This window comes from Oncorhynchus nerka, linkage group LG27, assembly GCF_034236695.1.
Source record: "Oncorhynchus nerka isolate Pitt River linkage group LG27, Oner_Uvic_2.0, whole genome shotgun sequence".
Lineage (NCBI taxonomy): Eukaryota > Metazoa > Chordata > Actinopteri > Salmoniformes > Salmonidae > Oncorhynchus > Oncorhynchus nerka.
Genome location: NC_088422.1, coordinates 64,428,290 through 64,446,101, shown reverse-complemented (window position 1 = coordinate 64,446,101; position 17,812 = coordinate 64,428,290). Strand labels below are relative to the sequence as shown.

The 17,812-nt window shown below is 42.2% G+C and overlaps 1 protein-coding gene across 1 annotated transcript in view; it reads left to right on the top strand.

The window, feature by feature from the left end:
- Window positions 1-219: 219 nt before the first annotated feature.
- The window catches only part of LOC115112134 (cadherin-11-like), a 68,882-nt gene continuing 51,289 nt past the window's right edge, over window positions 220-17,812 (top strand). The window contains exon 1 of the mRNA XM_029638961.2: window positions 220-697. The gene's annotated coding sequence lies outside the window, so the exon portion shown is untranslated. The remainder of the gene's footprint in view (window positions 698-17,812) is intronic.

The window sequence follows — 17,812 nt, the reverse complement described above, 5'->3', positions numbered from 1 at the left end:
TAATTGGAAGCAAAACTGTTTTGTCATGAAATGGAATACTTTGTAACTATATCACATTACTCATGGAAAGTTTTTATTTTCATGTGATGTACATTTATTTTGAAGATGAGTTTTGTCTCCATCTCCCTTGAGTGCTCTCGGTTCCCAGTGAGGGCTTTACTTCCACCCGCCTGTTTTGATTGGACGAAGATTTCTTAACCTAGTCTAACCGTTCGCGCTGTTCTCTTGCACTGTCTGGGTCTGGGAACGTGCGACAGATGAGAAACTGCTTCCATCTGGTATCGCAGGGAAAAGGGGGTGATTTTACTTAGGCGCCCTCGGCAAGACATCCTGTTTGCATTGCTACTAAGATCTGCAAGCTTCGTTACGTTTCACTAGAAAGCTGGAGAGGACGTGCGCTCCTAAGCGTCTGCACCGGGTTGATCGTTGGGGATGCTACGGTTCCTTCACTCATTCTCATTTTCTCATGATACTATACTCGCCCTAGGCGTCTAGTCCCACTGTCTTCTCAAACGGTCCACGGTATTTCTCTTATCCAGCGGAACGCACAAGAGGAGAGGCGCTTGGACCAGGAGTGATAACGCAAGGACCGGTCGAGTTGGATGTTCATAGCCATAAAGAAGTGGTCATAGTCTGGAGCTGCTAATGGGACAAGCAGTGGACTGACAACATTGAGTCTGGTTTTACTTCAAGCAAGGTAAAGGATTTAGCCCATAGTTATTGTCCTGTCAATTTATTTTAGTACAGTTATGTTGTGCAATTTCTGGAGTCATTTGAACTGGAAAATGTGATAGTCCTGCGATTGGACCGAAATTGCTTTTCCAAATGATAAAACCTATCTCTCAGAAGCGACATTTTTTATACATTTAATACGCAGTCTGAGTGGACTGTGTCCATTGTATGTCCAGCACTTTAAATGAAGTAAATTAGGGCTATAGGCGACTTATTTGGGGGGGTATTTTGATTTTCATCAGGACGGTAAACATAGCCTATATCGAATTATCTCTTGTCGTTAATTTTTTCATATATCCTCTGTTTCTAATCGGAAGCCTGGCGGTCCAATTACATCTATTCACGGCTTGTTTGACACACGGGTTGGCTATACTACGCATTTGAGCCCATCGATCCATTTTCAGGTTTTTGTGACGAATATTCTACACGGTAACTTTCTCTGCAAGTGTAGGGTATACGGGGATACATTTCCTTGAAAGTGTTTGTAGTTAAATAGCTAATTGAACTGAATGGGATGAATAGCCAAATCATATGTATATTGTATTCATTGTAATGCGGACGTTATTCCACTTTCTCTCCGTCCTGTATTCATAATATAATTTATTATATTATCTTTTAAAGTCAGTTTAATTTTCTTCAAATGTGTATGTTTTGTATTTGTTGCTATTTGATAGCTGTCGTTTGAATCTTTTTGTTTAGCCTACTTCTGAGTCACAGTTTTATAGTGATAACAGGTTGGTGTATCATTTACAACTGAATACAAACTGAATGGGGCAAAACACATTTTCCCCTTGTTGCGTCTCTAACCAAGGCGATATAGCCTAGTGCACATTTGTGTTGCATTGATCATGGACATCTTATTAGGCTAAACTACTCAACAATTCATGTGAAATGTGAATTTCAGAATTCACAGGCATTCTAACATGTTTTCAATAGGTTTTATTCATAGGGAGAAGGAAGCCTAAAGAAGGCAGCGTGCGTAACTGGTTCATTGCATTGACTGTGTGTATTCACATAACCCTCAGTATTCATGTCCACAGCTCATGATTGCTGCTTGCGAGAAGAAAATAATCCCCCCCCCCACCCCTCTATACCCCCACCGCACTGTTGCTCAGCGAAATGTCTGCTCTGCTTCCCTTCATGTGCTCTTGTGGGAACCATTCATATAATAATTTAACGTTCTCCTTCTTGAACATGCTTTTACTGATATTATTGGTCTGTGTTACGCCCTAACAAGGTATTGAAATGAAATAATGCACATCAAAGGGTTTATCATTTAATTGATTGTATTTAATGGTGATTTTACTTAAGTGCTTAATTTGATGAAACAATAATTCATGAATTAAAAATGAAAGTGTAATAATGCTTGATGGTGAAATCTTTTGAGCAGCATAACCAGAAGTGAATGACACATCAGAGAAGGCTTAGCTCCAGTCACAACAGGCATTGGTGTGTGACATGACTGCTGAAAATAGTTGAGATATGCATACATCAAAGAATTGCATAGATTGTTTCATCGCTTATTCCATAGCCTATTTCAAATTTACTCAAACGTTTTAAAATCAGTTTTGAACAACAACAACAACAATAACAAAAAAACATTTCAGAATCATAGTTAACTGAAAGATCCGTTTAGTTTCTGACTGACTGACCATACTTAAATAGTTGAATGACAAAACTGAATAGACCTCTATAACTACAGTTACAGGCAACAGTCTTGGAAACCCCCCAGAGGAAGAAAATACATGTATTCAAGGAATCAATAGAGGGTGCTGTTGGTCTGTGGACAGCTGGACCAGTTTGCTTACCTCGGGCACTAGTCTCTGAGGGACACTCAAAAAGATGGAGCGCCACCACCGGTGTTGCCCATGGTCCCAGGGGACGGAGAATTCAATCTAACAGAGGCTCTGGCTAATGCTGTGGCACTTTGTCAGGATTAACATCTTTCTAGTCAGTGGCTTCTGTTACCTTCGGTGTCACGTTACCACCTTGGAGTTCTGGGGAGGGGAGAAAAACGAGGGCCCGGTTTCCTGCTCTGCTCCACGCTGTGCAATTCCAATTCCACATTACTGTGAGTCGATAGAGGAAGAGGCTCCATCATTTTCAACAAATAAAGGCATTTGTTTTTTTGACTGCCAGCTAGAGCTTTTCAAGGAGTTCTTTTTCTACTTCGAAAAAAAAAAAGGAAAGATGCCAAAGTGTGCCCTTTTTCAAATGGAGACTAAATGCACATCCGTCAGCTAAATAGAAATAAACAGCGCGCAGTTTGCTGATTTTGAGCTGAAAAAATATCTGAATATTGTCATCGATTTTGGAAGTAAAGCAAGACGTTCTTGTTTGGCCATGTGTCCTTTGGTATGGATTCTAATCGTAAGGTAGTCTACAAATGACTTGACATAACAATATTACAACTTTTAAACACACAGTACCTGGATAATTATTAGTGGATGCCACCTAGGCCTTGGTCCTCCTGGGGGCGCATGGCAGCCTAGTTAAGGCATCAAGTTATCTGAATATGTGACACTTCTTCTTAACCGTGCTTACATGTCACTGTTCGATAGTATGCTAATATGGGACGTCTGTGTCTCTCCATCAGCAGCTAGTAGGGTGAGAGATTGGATTGAATCATTATCCTCATGTCATGGGACAAATGGCGGGGGTACCATTTCACAATCCAAGACAGTAGATATTCCGTGTCTACTGCTTGGTTACCACCAGGCTTCTTTTCATTCCCTGTGCGTCTCTGTTGTTTTACATGTCATTCAGGTCATGTGACAGACATTAAGGTCAGGCGAGGTGGTTTTTAGGCAGTCCCATGATATGCCCACGCCATCTATCTCACAAGCAATGGGACATGAAAGGAAGGTATTACGGCAATGCTGGTTGAACCTTAGCCTCAGACTTTTCTTCAGACGGATATTTACGGTGACTTTGAGGACGAATGAAGATAGTAATAGTCATGGTAGTAGAATAACCAGCAAGTCTCATTTAATGAAGCATTCTGGACAAAAATCATCTTGAATAGTGGTGTTTGAATCTATTTTCATTCACTAATTACGGCATTGATAGTGGGTGGACAATTATAGAGATTTAATGAATAGTTAGAGAATTATGCAGTACTAATATTGCTTGGCACTGATGAAAGTATGACCGTGGCTCAGTTTATTCAAAGCTGTCCTTGTTGTTGCACTCTACTTATTGATGGGTAAATCACTATGTGGGCGCACAGAACAACTGTCACTTACCCTCAAGAGCATCATTGATAATGATTTCATGTTCAAGCAATATAAACACAAGTTATTTCAACTTATGTACATACCTGCTAAATAAGACAATCATAACACATGTAGGAATGTCCAAGTAAAATACATGCTTATTCTTCAGTCTGAAAACAACAGGAACACTTGGGCTGGTAGACTTGACCCTGAGTGTGTTAAGATCCTACAAGACCAGAACACCATGTTCCTCCATGCCACCTTTAGTGTACAACGTTGTAATCTGAAAGGACTCTTCGTTGAAGGCCATATGAAGTATTTATTTTCTCTCTTCACCCATAAGTGCAAGGCAATGTGTGAGTCAATGTCTATTTCAAAGGGTGTCAACATTGAGGCCATATAGTCCCCTTCTCCTTGGGCTACCTTTTCATGACAGTAACTTGCCTAGAAATATGTTTTGCTTTCTGACATGGTATTTTAATGTAATGCTTCTGATTAACATACTTTAGGGGTTATAATAGTCTCTGGAGCTTGTGTATAGAAGGGTAGCTTTGAGACTTTGAGAAGGGAATATGTCAGAATTGTATTGCTGGTGATCAACTCTGAAGCTGTGCACAAGCTGTGTATATGATACTGTATGAGCATCAGCGTCTATGTGAGTGTGGATATGTGGACACATGCTCAAACTGTGTCCATATGCGTGTCAAACGCACAAGCTTAACATACTGAAGCCAACATGCCAAATGCTGCATGAAGCTTAACTGATTATGGGGTTGATTTAGGTAGGGCCTCATTTACACTACCCAGTGTTGCAGTCTGAATGATCTACTCATTAAAACAGACCTCTCAGGAACATTCTAATGCCTTTATCAACCTCCCTTCCTCTGTTTCCTGGAGGGGACATGTTGGCTGAACTGGATTTGATGTCTGGCAGCAGCATGCATAGTCTTTCTCTGATGTCAAATTCACACTTTGATCAAATGACGCATTACCCCATTGCTTTTCTTTAAGCTTGGTGCTTGTCGTGATGTTCCAACACATTTCCCCTCGTAACTTTTGTGTGTATACATTTTTGGATCACATGCACTTGGGAAAAGGGGGTCGAAGTCACACAAAGTAAAACAATTCCATAACATTTGAGAATGGCAAGTTTTGTACTGTACATTTGCTCTGAGTGCATTTTGTGATCTGGAAAGCTTTTTGTCATGAGAGGGTTTGGCTGAATTTCACCCTGACTTTCAAAAAACTAATAACAGACTTTCCGATTACATTAACATTCTAGTCATTTAGAAGACTCTTTTATCCAGAGAGACTTACAGTTAGCGCATTCATCTTACGATAGCTAGGTGAGGATATGATAGATATAGTATAGATATAGACATACAGTAGTGAAGACAGTATCTATCTATAACATCCTAGCGGTTGGCAGGCTAAGGCTACTAACGTATAACTCCATTGCAATCAGCGTATCCTCCACAACATATCAGCATTCTTTTAACATTCTTTGAAGCTGCATCCATCTTCCCTCTTTCATTTAAGGACCCACTGAATGTGAATTTCTGGCAGGCTCTTTGTTGCATAAGAATGAGTGTGCTCATGGAGATACTGTAATGGGATATACAGTGCTTTTGGAAACTATTCAGACCCCTTGACTTTTTACACATTTTGTTACGTTACAGACTTATTCTAAAATGGATTAAATTGCTTTTCCCTCTCATGAATCTACACACAATACCCCATAACGACAAAGCAAAAACAGGTTTTAAAAAATATAAATAAATATTCAGACCCTTTACTCAGCACTTTGTTGAAGCACCTTTGGCAGTGATTACAGCCTCGACGCTACAAGCTTGGCACACCTGCATTTGGGGAGTTTCTCCCATTCTTCTCTGCAGATCCTCTCAAGCTCTATCAGGTTGGATGGGGAGCGTCGCTGCACAGCTGTTTTCAGGTCTATTCAGAGATGTTCGATCAGATTCAAGTCTATGTTCTGGCTGGGCCACTCAAGGAAATTCAGAGACTTGTCCCGAAGCCACTCCTGCATTGTCTTGGCTGTGTGCTTGGCATTCAATCCAAATAGTTCAATCTTGGTTTCATCAGACCAGACAATCTTGTTTATCATGGTCTGAAAGTTCTTTAGGTGCCATTTAGCAAACTCCAAGCAGGCTGTCATGTGCCTTTTACTGAGCAGTGGCTTCCGTCTGGCCACTTTACCATCAAGGCCTGATTGGTGTAGTGCTGCAGAGATTGGTGTAGTGTAGTGCTGCAGAGTCCTCCCATCTCCACAGAGGACCTCTGGAGCTCAATCAGAGTGACCATCGGGTTCTTGGTCACCTCCCTGACCAAGGCTCTTTTCCCCCGATTACTCAGTTTTGGAGGGCGGCCAGCTCTATGAAGAGTATTGGTGGTTCCAAACTTCTTCCATTTAAGAATGATTGAGGCCACTGTGTTCTTGGGGACCTTCAGTGCTGCAGGCATGTTTTTTACTTTTCCCCAGATCTGTGCCTCAACCCAATCCTGTCTCAAAGCTCTACGTACAATTCCTTCAACCTCATGGCTTGATATTTGCTCTTACATGCACTGTCAACTGTGGGACCTTAAATAGACAGGTGTGTGCCTTTCCAAATCATGTCCAATCAATTGAAAGTACAATAGGTGGACTCCAATCAAGTTGTAGAAACATATCAAGGATGATCAATGGAAACAGGATGCACCTGAGCTCAATTTCGAGTCTCATAGCAAAGGGTCTGAATACTTATGTAAATAAGGTAATTCTGTATTATAATTTTTTTATGTGCATAAAAATCTAAAAACCTGTTTTCACTTTGTCATTTTGGGGTATTGTGTGCAGATTGATTTAATACATTATTTGTTATTTATTTACATTACATGTTATTTAATTTAATACATTTTAGAACAAGGCTGTACCATAACAAAGTGTGGAAAAAGGAGGGAGTCTGAATACTTTCCGAATGCACTGTATGTACATCTGTACCACAGCTGAAATCCCTACAGCTATTTCTTGTCTTTCAAGAAACAAACAATAGACATTGACAATATTCTCTTATATAAACTCAGCAAAAAAATAATTGTCCTCCCACTGTGTCAACTGTGTTTATTTTCAGCAAACTCAACATTTGTAAATATTTGTATGAACATAACAAGATTCAACAACTGATTAAACAATTTCCACAGACATGTGACTAACAGAAATAAAATAATGTGTCCCTTAACCAAGGGGGGGGTCAAAATTAAAAAGTAACAGTCAGTATCTGGTGTGGCCACCAGCTGCATTTTGAACTGCAGTGCATCTCCTCCTTATTGACTGTACCAGATTAGCCAGTTCTTGCTGTGAGATGTTACCCCATTCTTCCACCAAGGCACCTGCAAGTTCCAGGACATTTCTGGGGGGGAAAGGCTCCTTCCCTCACGCATCGATCCAACAGGTCCCAGACGTGCTCAACGGGATTGAGATTCGGGCTCTTCGCTGGCCATGGCAGAACACTGACATTCTTGACCTGCAGGAAATCACGCACAGAACGAGCTCGTTCTGCAGGAAGGATTCCACATGAGGGAGGAGGATGTCTTCCCTGTAACGCACAGCATTGAGATTGCCTGCAATGACAACAAGCTCAGTCCGATGATGCTGTAACACAGCGCCCCAGACCATGACCAGACCCTCCACCTCCAAATCGATTCTGGTCCAGAGTACAGACCTCGGTGTAATGCTCATTCCTTCGACGATAAACGCAAATCCGACCATCACCTGTGGTGAGACAAAATCACGACTCGTCAGTGAAGAGCACTTTTTGCCAGTTCTGTCTGGTCCAGCGACGGTGGGTTTGTGCCCATAAGCGAGGTTGTTGCCTGTGATGTCTGGTGAGGACCTGCCTTACAACAGGCCTACAAGCCCTCAGGCCAGCCTCTCTCAGCCTATTGTGGACAGGCTGAGCACTGATGTAGGGACTGTGCGTTCCTGGTGTAACTCGGGCAGTTGTTGTTGCCATCCTGTACCTGTCTCGCAGGTGTGATGTTCAGATGTACTGATCCTGTGCAGGTGTTGTTACACGTGGTCTGCCACTGAGAGGATGATCAGCTGTCTGTCCTGTCTCCCTGTAGCGCTGTCTTAGGCATCTCACAGTACGGACATTGCAATTTATTGCCCTGACCACATCTGCAGTCCTCATGCCTCCTTGCAGCATGCCTAAGGCACGTTCAAGCAGATGAGCAGGGACCCTGGGCAAACTGGATGCAGTCTATCACAGTGCCATCCATTTTGTCACCAAAGCTCCATACACTACCCACCATTGTGACCTGTACGCTCTCGTTGGTTGGCCCTCGCTTCGTACTCGTCGCCAAACCCACTGGCTTCAGGTTATCTACAAGTCTTTGCTAGGTAAAGCCCCGCCTTATCTCAGCTCACTAGTCACCATAGCATCACCCACTCGTAGCACGCGCTCCAGCAGGTATATCTCACTGGTCACCCCCAAAGCCAATTCCTCCTTTGGTCGTCTTTCCTTCCAGGTCTCTGTTGCCCATGACTGGAACGAATTGCAAAAATCTCTGAAGCTGGAGACTCTCATCTCCCTCACTAGCTTTAAGCACCAGCTATCAGAGCAGCTCACAGATCACTGCACCTGTACATAGCCCATCTGTAAACAGCCCATCTATCTAACTACCTCATCCCCATACTGGTATTTGTTTATTTAATTATTTTGCTCCTTTGCACCCCAGTATCTCTACCTGCACATTCATCTTCAGCCGATCTACCATTCCAGTGTTTAATTGCTATATTGTAATTACTTCACCACCATGGCCTATTTATTTCCTTAACTTACCTCATTTGCACTCACTGTATATAGACTTTTTGTTTTATTTTGTTCTACTGTATTATTGACTGTATGTTTTGTTTATTCCATGTGTAACTCTGTGTTGTTGTATGTGTCGAATTGCTACGCTTTATCTTGGCCAGTCGCAGTTGCAAATGAGAACTTGTTCTCAACTAGCCTACCTGGTTAAATAAAGGTTAAATAAATAAAATAAAATAACTAATTTATTTTTGTGTTTTTCAGAGTCAGTAGAAAGGCCTCTTTAGTGTCCTAAGTTTTCATAACTGTGACCTTAATTGTCTACCATCTGTCAGCTGTTAGCGTCTTAACGACCGGTGCATGTTCATTATTAGTTTATGGTTCATTGAACAAGCATGGGAAACAGTGACCCTTTACAATAAAAATCTGTAAAGTTATTTGGATTATCCTTGATAGACAGGGTCCTGAAAAAGTGATGTTTCTTCTTTTGTGCTTAGTTTACTCTGCTTGCATACCACCGCTAGTCCTTGAATAAAAATTCAAATATATGAATCTATGCAATAAGTCCTGTATTTTCTGTGCAAACTTGATTCCTAAATGAGATTTTTCATGGCATAATCGAAAGAAACTGCTTTGATAAGAGCTATGGCCAAGCTGACCTTTAAAAATAAAACACAGTCCATAAGGGATTTGGCTTCAATATACTGTATGCATGGTAATATGGCTGAGTTCTCTCCCAGGCCTTAGGAGACCATCTTAGCCCTACTTTCCTGAGAGCAGAGGTGCATATCTTTTCCATTTCAAAGAGGAAAAAAGTTTATATGCTGTTTGTTGGGTATTGTCTTTGTTTGTTTTTCACGGACAACTGACAGTCACCGCATGGTGCTTTTCTTCACTGTTGCTCCAAGGCATTAGCAGATGTGTTCTGAGTATTTCTGATAGGACTTTGCACTTGACATCTAATGCCATTGTACTGTAGGTTCAATAAGCAAGGGCACTGAGGGGAGCGATGGAAGGGGCACATAAATTAGCTTGCTGAACAAAAGCAATTAGCTTTTGCTTTTGACCTTTTTAATAAGATACTATTACTCAGAGGATTATGGTCTCGGTTTACTATGGAAATGCGGACGGCTAAACATATACAGAAAACACTGTTGCGTTGACCTAAGACCGAAGTATAAATGCAGACCCCTGGTTGAAAACAATAATCTCAAGCATCTCGGAGGTGCACCTTGTAATCAACCTCAACATTTACTTTCCTTTTTACCCCTGTAAGGGGTGGAGGAGGAATTGATTAGCAATGACAGGCTCCATTACACCCACTCTACATCTGCAATAACCCTATTTGCTGGTTGCCCACACACCAACCCAGTCAACAACAGAAAGCACCTAAACATAAAGAGGACAAGGGGAAAGCGTTTCTGTTTAAAGGAACCACTAAGATGGAATACACAGGCACTAAATGTGCAGCCCATCCTCCCCCTTGCTCTAATGCTAAGATAACATCTTTTTGATTTATAAATCACCTGTAGTCTGCAATCAGAGTGCTAAGTGCACTAGGTTCATTCATTATTTGCTGGCATATGGTGATACATTTGCATAATCAGCTAATGCTTACTCTAGCTCTCTTCCTTTTATCATTTGCTGTGCCTGTTGGCATTGTGAGATTCAGGGCAATTCAACTTCTCAGTGATGTGCACTCTTCGTTAAATAGTCTAATTATACGTCTTAGACGATCCCGAAGGAAAGAATGAAAGCGAACTGAGAATCACAACCTGCTTGTTGTTACATTTTCTGTTGATGTGTAGCTATTTGAAAGTTGTGTCTGTAGATATGAAAAGAGCCCGTGTTAATCACGGATGCATATTCCATCTTTGAATGTGTATCAGTTGCTTCAGCAGCCTGTGAAATTAGCTGAATTTAGCAAAGTAACAGAAAATGGCAGGTGGAAATAACAGTGTTTCACAGTGTCTGGTTCTTTTGCATCCGTTTGTATGTAATTTGGAATGAGATGCAAAGAGCAAACTACTTGCTGGCTTATATTTGGACAAGTACTCCCATACTGTCTGAAGACACTTTGAAAAGGGTCTCATTTCCACCCACTTTTTGGGCTACTCCATGGGAGGTACCTAGGATTGATAATGTGTTTTTCTGGGGAAAGAAGGGTTTTGATAGTAACATTGGAAACACAATTTTTTATTTGATTAAAATTCACTAGGCAAGTCATTGACAGCCTAGGAACAGTGGGTTAACTGCCTTGTTCAAGGGCAGAAGGACAGATTTTTACCTTGTTAGCTCAGAGATCTGAACTTGCAACCTTTTGCTTACTAGTCCAACACTCGAACTTCTAGGCTACGCTGCCACAATAAAACATATGAAATTGATTGGAAGCTGGATAGATCAAGACTGTAAGCGGCAACATATTTCAATAGGCCTTTTCATTTTCGCTGTCCTTATTTTCTGCCTTGTGCCAGTTTATTAGGTACATCCATCGTACCAGGTCGGACCCCCTTTTGCCTCCAGAACAGGCATTGTACAAGGTGTCGGAAATGATCCGTAGGGATGTTGGTCCATGCTGAAGTGATGGCATCACACAGTTGCTGCAGATTGGATGGCGGTACATTCATGGTGCGAACAGCCCGTTCGATCTCATCCCAAAGATGCTCTACTGGGTTGAGGTCTGGGTCCTGCACTGGCCACTCAAGTAAACTGAACTCACTGTCTTGTTCCAGGCTATGTTTTTCCACTCCTCAATTGTCCAGTGTTGGTGATCGCGTGCCCACTGGAGCCGCTTCTTCTTGTTTTAAAGCTGATAGGAGTGGAACCCGGTGTGGTCGTCTGCTGAAATTGTCCATCTGTGACAAGGTCCTACGAGTTGTGCGTTCCGAGATGCCCTTCTGCACACCACTGTTGTACTGCGCTGTTATTTGTCTGTTTGTAGCCCGCTTGCATGATTCTTTCCATTCTTCTTCGACCTCTCTCATCAACAAGCTGTTTTCGCCCACAGGACTGCCGCTTATTGGATGTTTTTTGTTTGTCGCACCATTCTCTGTAATCCCTAGACACTGTCTTGCATGAAAGCGCAGGAGGGCGGTTGTTTCTAAAACACTGGATCCTTGCGCGCCTGGCACCGACAATCATACCATGCTCAAAGTCACTTAGGTCACTTGTTGTCCCCATTCTAATTTTCAATTGAACAGTAACTGAATGCCTCGATGCCTGTCTGCCTCCTTGATAAAGCAAGCCATGGCCATGTGACTCACTGTCTGTAGGAGTGATCCGTTTTTGTGAACGGGATGATGTGTCTAATAAACTCTCCGGTGAGTGTATATTGTGGAGGTGCTGCTTGTAATAAAGTGAAGGCCAAGAGCTGTGTCTGGCTTCTTCCCCACTCAGAGTAGGACTGTAAATGTCACACTGTCTGTAATAAAGGATTGTGAAACTTATCCCATTGTATCTCAGGCTGCCTGGCTCTACTTAGTGTTGTCCACCTGCTACCTCACTACTTCTACCTCTCTGCAAACTGTTACTTTAAAACGTTTCTTCTGAGAATAATTTTAAGTATTGAGATTATATTGTTGGTAATTGAAAACGGTTTGGCAATCTTTCCATGGCCTTTGTTTCTTGGGGGTTTTACAGCAGGGCAGAAATTGTTACTACATGGGTTAAGTGGCTGACATTGTGGGTGGCCCAGAGATAGGTACCCATTAAAGGGATACTTTGGGATTTTGGCCCTCTACTTCCCCAGAGTCAGATGAACACCTGGATAGCATTTTTATGTCTCTGCATCCAGTAGGAAGGAAGTTAGAGGTAGTTTCACGAGCCAGTGCTAACTAGCCTTAGTACAATGACTGGAAATCTATGGTCTCTACTAGCATGCTTGGAGTTACCATAGACTTCCATTCATTGCGCTAACACTTGTTAGCAACTTCCTTCAAATTGCACACAGAAACATAAAATGCTATACTCTGGGGAAGTACAGTACAAGTAAAAAATGTGGACATACCTACTCATTCAAGGGCTTTTCTTTATTTGTACAATTTTCTACATTGTAGAAAAGTAGTGAAGTCATCAAAACTATGAAATGACACATATGTAATCACGTAGTAACCAAAAAAGTGTTAAACAAATCGAATTATATTTTAGATTGTAGATTCTTCAAAGAAGCCACCCTATGCCTTCATGACTGCTTTGCACACTCTTGGCCTTCTCTCAACCAGCTTCACCTGGAGTGCTTTTTCAACAGTCTTGAAGGAGTTCCCACATATGCTGAGCACATGTTGGCTGCTTTTCCTGCTTTTTCTTCACTCTTAATCTCAGGCCTCCCTTCCTCTCTGAGCTCAGCCGCAGCCCTATCAGCCTGTTCTGTCTGAGCTGAGGCTTCTTCACTTGGTATTATCCCTCATCAGTCTGTTAGCACCCTGCCAGTCAGCCAGGCTCCCCTCTCAGCACCTTTCCCCCCCAAAATACTGGATTTAATGTGTCTGTGTGATGTAGGCCTGTCTTCCTTGGGGAATCCAAGATCACTTTGAGATAGGCCAAACACAAGCTACACTAGACCAGGTGTCATCTTATCAGTCACAGCTGGAGGACAGTAAGACAAAACAGAGCCCTAAGGCCTCCATGCTATAACTGGGATATATGTGGCCTTAAAAGCTTTGGCAATGTATACTAATACTGTCAATCCTACCGTTAGACAATTCCATGGTGAGGGAATAATCAGGGTCTGCTCCCAGTTGTCTCAATCCTTCGGTCACCCTTTTCCTCAGAAGGGGTCATAAGGTTTAAATAAAAGTTTAAACAAGTTTAAATAAAATGCTCTAACCAGAGGCCAATTAGGAATTGTCTGGAGAATGTAATATCATTTTATTGATATAAAAAAACGATTAAGTCAACCTTGGACTGGCTGCATATGATCTTTGACTTCCAATAGTGAGCATATATTTCACAGGAGAGGGAGTTGGCGAGACAAAGGTTTTTGAATTCATCGGGAAGTTAGCACACATGTAAGGGGAAGTGCAGTCAGCACATACTGTAGAAGCTGTTAGGGCATCATACGCCTTAACATACTGGGGTGAAACAAGGAGACCAGATGCTGCACTCATAGTCTGTTGACTCATTGAAAACCTTTATGTGGTCTTTGGCATTCACAGCTTTGTTCCAGCGATCTTCCGAGCTTCAGAATTACCCATGGAAGGAAATCTGTCTCATATGAATTATGAAACAAAAATACCCCCCGCGGATCATCATCAGTAGTTTGTTTACTTCTTGTGGAAGAGGGATGCAGGCTATGTACTGTGGTATAATGTGGTCTTTGCTTCCATCCTGGATGCATTAAAATTGTATAGGTATGCAAATTATTTTCTCCCATTTCTCATTTTAGATTTTATTTGTTATTATAATAAGAAATGGAGTGTCATTGATTACATTTGTTTCTTTCATTTTGCACATCTAAAGTTCTAATTTCCTCCAGGGGAAATTGTATGGGAATTAATAGGTTAGGGGGAGAGGCTGCATTCATGTGAATCCCATTGTGATGGTACATCTGGTGGCCCACTCAAATGGTTTCTCTGCTTTTGACGTGCAGATTCTAACCACACAAACCAGTCAAACTCAGTGACACACAAATGCTAGAGAAAAACCTTACCACCACATGTTTTCAAACTGATGCATGGCACTTTTTAATCAACTTATTTTTCTTTACTCAGTCATGTGGTCATGAAGACGGTTGTATTTCCTTTTTAACCATTAAGAACAGTGAATCTTTGAATAATTTATTTAGTTCTGCTTCTAGTATTTCTGCTAATGGGGAATTATTTGGTCACAAAGGTATACATTTGTAAATGAGGCTGATAAACTTTTGGTGCAGAGTTTTGTCTGACACAGGAATTCTCTTGTCCACTGTTTAGGTTGTCAAGTGTTTAGGGAAGGCAGGATGTGTACCAGGGCCCTTTCATACAGGCGTCTCAGATGCTGGGATATTCAGTCCTGCCTCTTTTCACAGTGCCCTAATCTCTTTATCAGCTCGCAACAATGAAGGATTGAGCCCCCCCCTCTCTTCTCCCGAGCCAGACCCATTGATTCAGGACACTGGAAAGGGGAATAGTCAATACTGACCACACTCTTCCCCTGGACAGCAGCAGACTCAGCACTGTCTGTAAGAGTTTGAAGTATGTTGTCACTTTCCATTTGACTCCATGGGTAATAAGGCAGACAATGCTAAAACCAAAATAGGGAAAAAAGAGAGAAAAGAAAGAAAAAGTTTGCATCTATTATGTGTTGTTCGCTTGGGTTCTTTCAAACTGTCAGGGTAGCTTTGCATCAGTGCACCCATTCACCACTCTGGAATTGGCACCTATTAGACCCCACCATCTCCTCCACTGTGTCTGCAGGGAAGCCATTTTGATTTCTGTCCCAGAGCTGTTTGTCAGCCTCCAATGAGATGGCTTTTCCGTGACTGGAAACCCCTCTGGGTCATTTCTCATTCTGTGTGTTTGGAAAGTGCATTAAAGTATTTTAGGCCCCACTGATTGGTATGAGGCCAAGTTTCAGCTAATTTCCTACCTCCGTTTTAACTCCCTCATATCTAGGGATTTCTTTATAACTGTTACTTTAAAACTTTTCTTCTGAGAATAATTTAAAGGCTTGAGATTATATTGTAGGTAATTGAAGCAGTTTGATAATCTTTCCATGGCCTTTGTTTCTTGGGATGAGTTTTACAGCAGGGCAGAAATTGTTACTACATGGGTTAAGTGGCTGACATTGTGGGTGGCCCAGGGGTAGGTACCCATTAAAGGGATACTTTGGTATTTTGGCCGTCTAACTCCTGGATACCAGTTTTATGTCTCTGCATCCAGTATGAAGGAAGTTAGAAGAAGTTCCACGTGCCAATGCTAACAAGCATTAGCACAATGACTGGACATCTATGGTCTCTACTAGCATGCTAGCAGTTACCATAGACTTCCAGTCATTGCGCTAACACTAGTTAGCAACTTCCTTCAAACTGCATGTAGAAATATAAAACATAAGCAACTTTTGGACACACCTACTCATTCAAGGGTTTTTCTTTATTTTTCCTATTTTCTACATTGTAGAATAATAGTGAAGACATCAAAACAACGAAATAACAGATAGTAACCAACAAGAAATTTCAACCAATCAAAATATATAGCCACCCTTTGCCTTGATGATAGTTTTGCACTCTCTTGGCATTCTCTCAACCAGCTTCACCTGGAATGCTTTTCCAACAGTCTTGAATGAGTCCCCACATATGCTGAGCACGTGTTGGCCTCTTTACCTTCACTCTGCGGTCCAACTTTTCCAAACCATTCCAATTGGGTTGAGGTCGGGTGATTGTGGAGGCCAGGTCATCTGATGCAGCACTCCATCACTCCCGTTCTTGGTCAAATAGCCCTTACACAGCCTGTGTGTGTAGGGTCATTATCTTGTTGTAAAACAAATGATAGTCCCACTAAGCGCAAAACAGATGGGATGGCATATTGCTGCAGAATGTTGTGGTAGCCATGCTGGTTAATTTTGCCTTGAATTGTAAATAAATCACTGACAGTGTCACCAGCAAAGCACCCCCACACCACCATGCGTCCTCCTCCATGCTTCACGGTGGGAACCACACATGCAGAGATCATCCGTTCACCTACTCAGCGTCTCACAAAGACACGGCTGTTGGAACCAAAAATCTCAAATTTGGAATCATCAGACTAAGGACATATTTCCACCGGCCTTATGTCCATTGCTCGTGTTTCTTGGCGCAAACATGTCTCTTCTTCTTATTGGTGAACTTTAGTAGTGGTTTCTTTGTAGCAGTTTGACCATGAAGGCCTGATTCACCCAGTCTCCTCTGAAAAGTTGATGTTGAGATGTGTCGGTTACTTGAACTCTGTGAAGCATTTTTGGGGCTGTAATTTCTGAGGCTGGTAACACTAATGAACATATCCTCTGCAGCAGAAGTAATTCTGGTTCTTCCTTCCCTGTGGCGGTCCTCATGAGAGCCAGTTTCATCATAGCGCTTGATGGTTTTTAAATTTTTCTGTATTGACTTACCATGTTTTAAAGTCGTTTCTCTTTGCTTATTTGAGCTGTTCTTGCAATAATATGGACTTGGTATTTTACCAAATTTGACCAAATAGGGCTGTCTTTTTCTACCTTGTTTTTCATTAAGAAGGAAATACCCCAAGTTAATTTTTGTTGTTGTTTTCACCCCTTTTTTCTGGTATGGTATCCAATTGTTAGTAGCTACTATCTTGTCTCATCGATACAACTATCATATGGGCTCAGGAGAGACTACGGTTGAAAGTCATGTGTCCACCCAACCAAGCCACACTGCTTCTTAACACAGCGCACATCCAACCCGGAAGCCAGCCACACCAATGTGTCGGAGGAAACACCATGCACCTGGCAACCTTGGTTAGTGTGCACTGTGCCTGGCCCACCACAGGTGTCGCTGGTGCGCGATGAGACAAGGACATCACTACCAGCCAAACCCTCCCTAACCGGGACGACACTAGGCCAATTGTGCATCGCCCCACGGACCTCCCGGGTCACGGCCGGGAGGTCGCCTGGGCTCGAACCCAGAGTCTCTGGCGGCACAGCTGGCGCTGCAGTACAGCACCCTTAACCACTGCGCCACCCGGGAGGCCCACAAATTAAATTTTAACAAGGCCACCTGTTAGTGTGCAAAGTTAGTTAGTGTGTTATTTCATAGTTTTGATGTCTTCACTATTATTCTACAATGTAGAAAATAGTAAAAATAAAGAAAAACCCTGGAATGAGTACGTGTGTCCAAACCTTTGACCGGTACTGTAGATAAAGGGCTTCATTGCCAAAATCCTGAAATATCCCTTTAAGGAAATCATTTTTTCTCCCTTTATAATTGAGGCAGTTGAGCATGAGCAGCACAACCAGTGAAGGACCAGGAATGTCATGGCCTGCTCAATGGAAACGGCTGTGGGCTGAAAGATGCCTGTCACTCCCGCAAGGACATTGGGGCTGTAAACTCCAGGAGGGCTGTCATTAACATGACACTCAGATTGGTGTAGT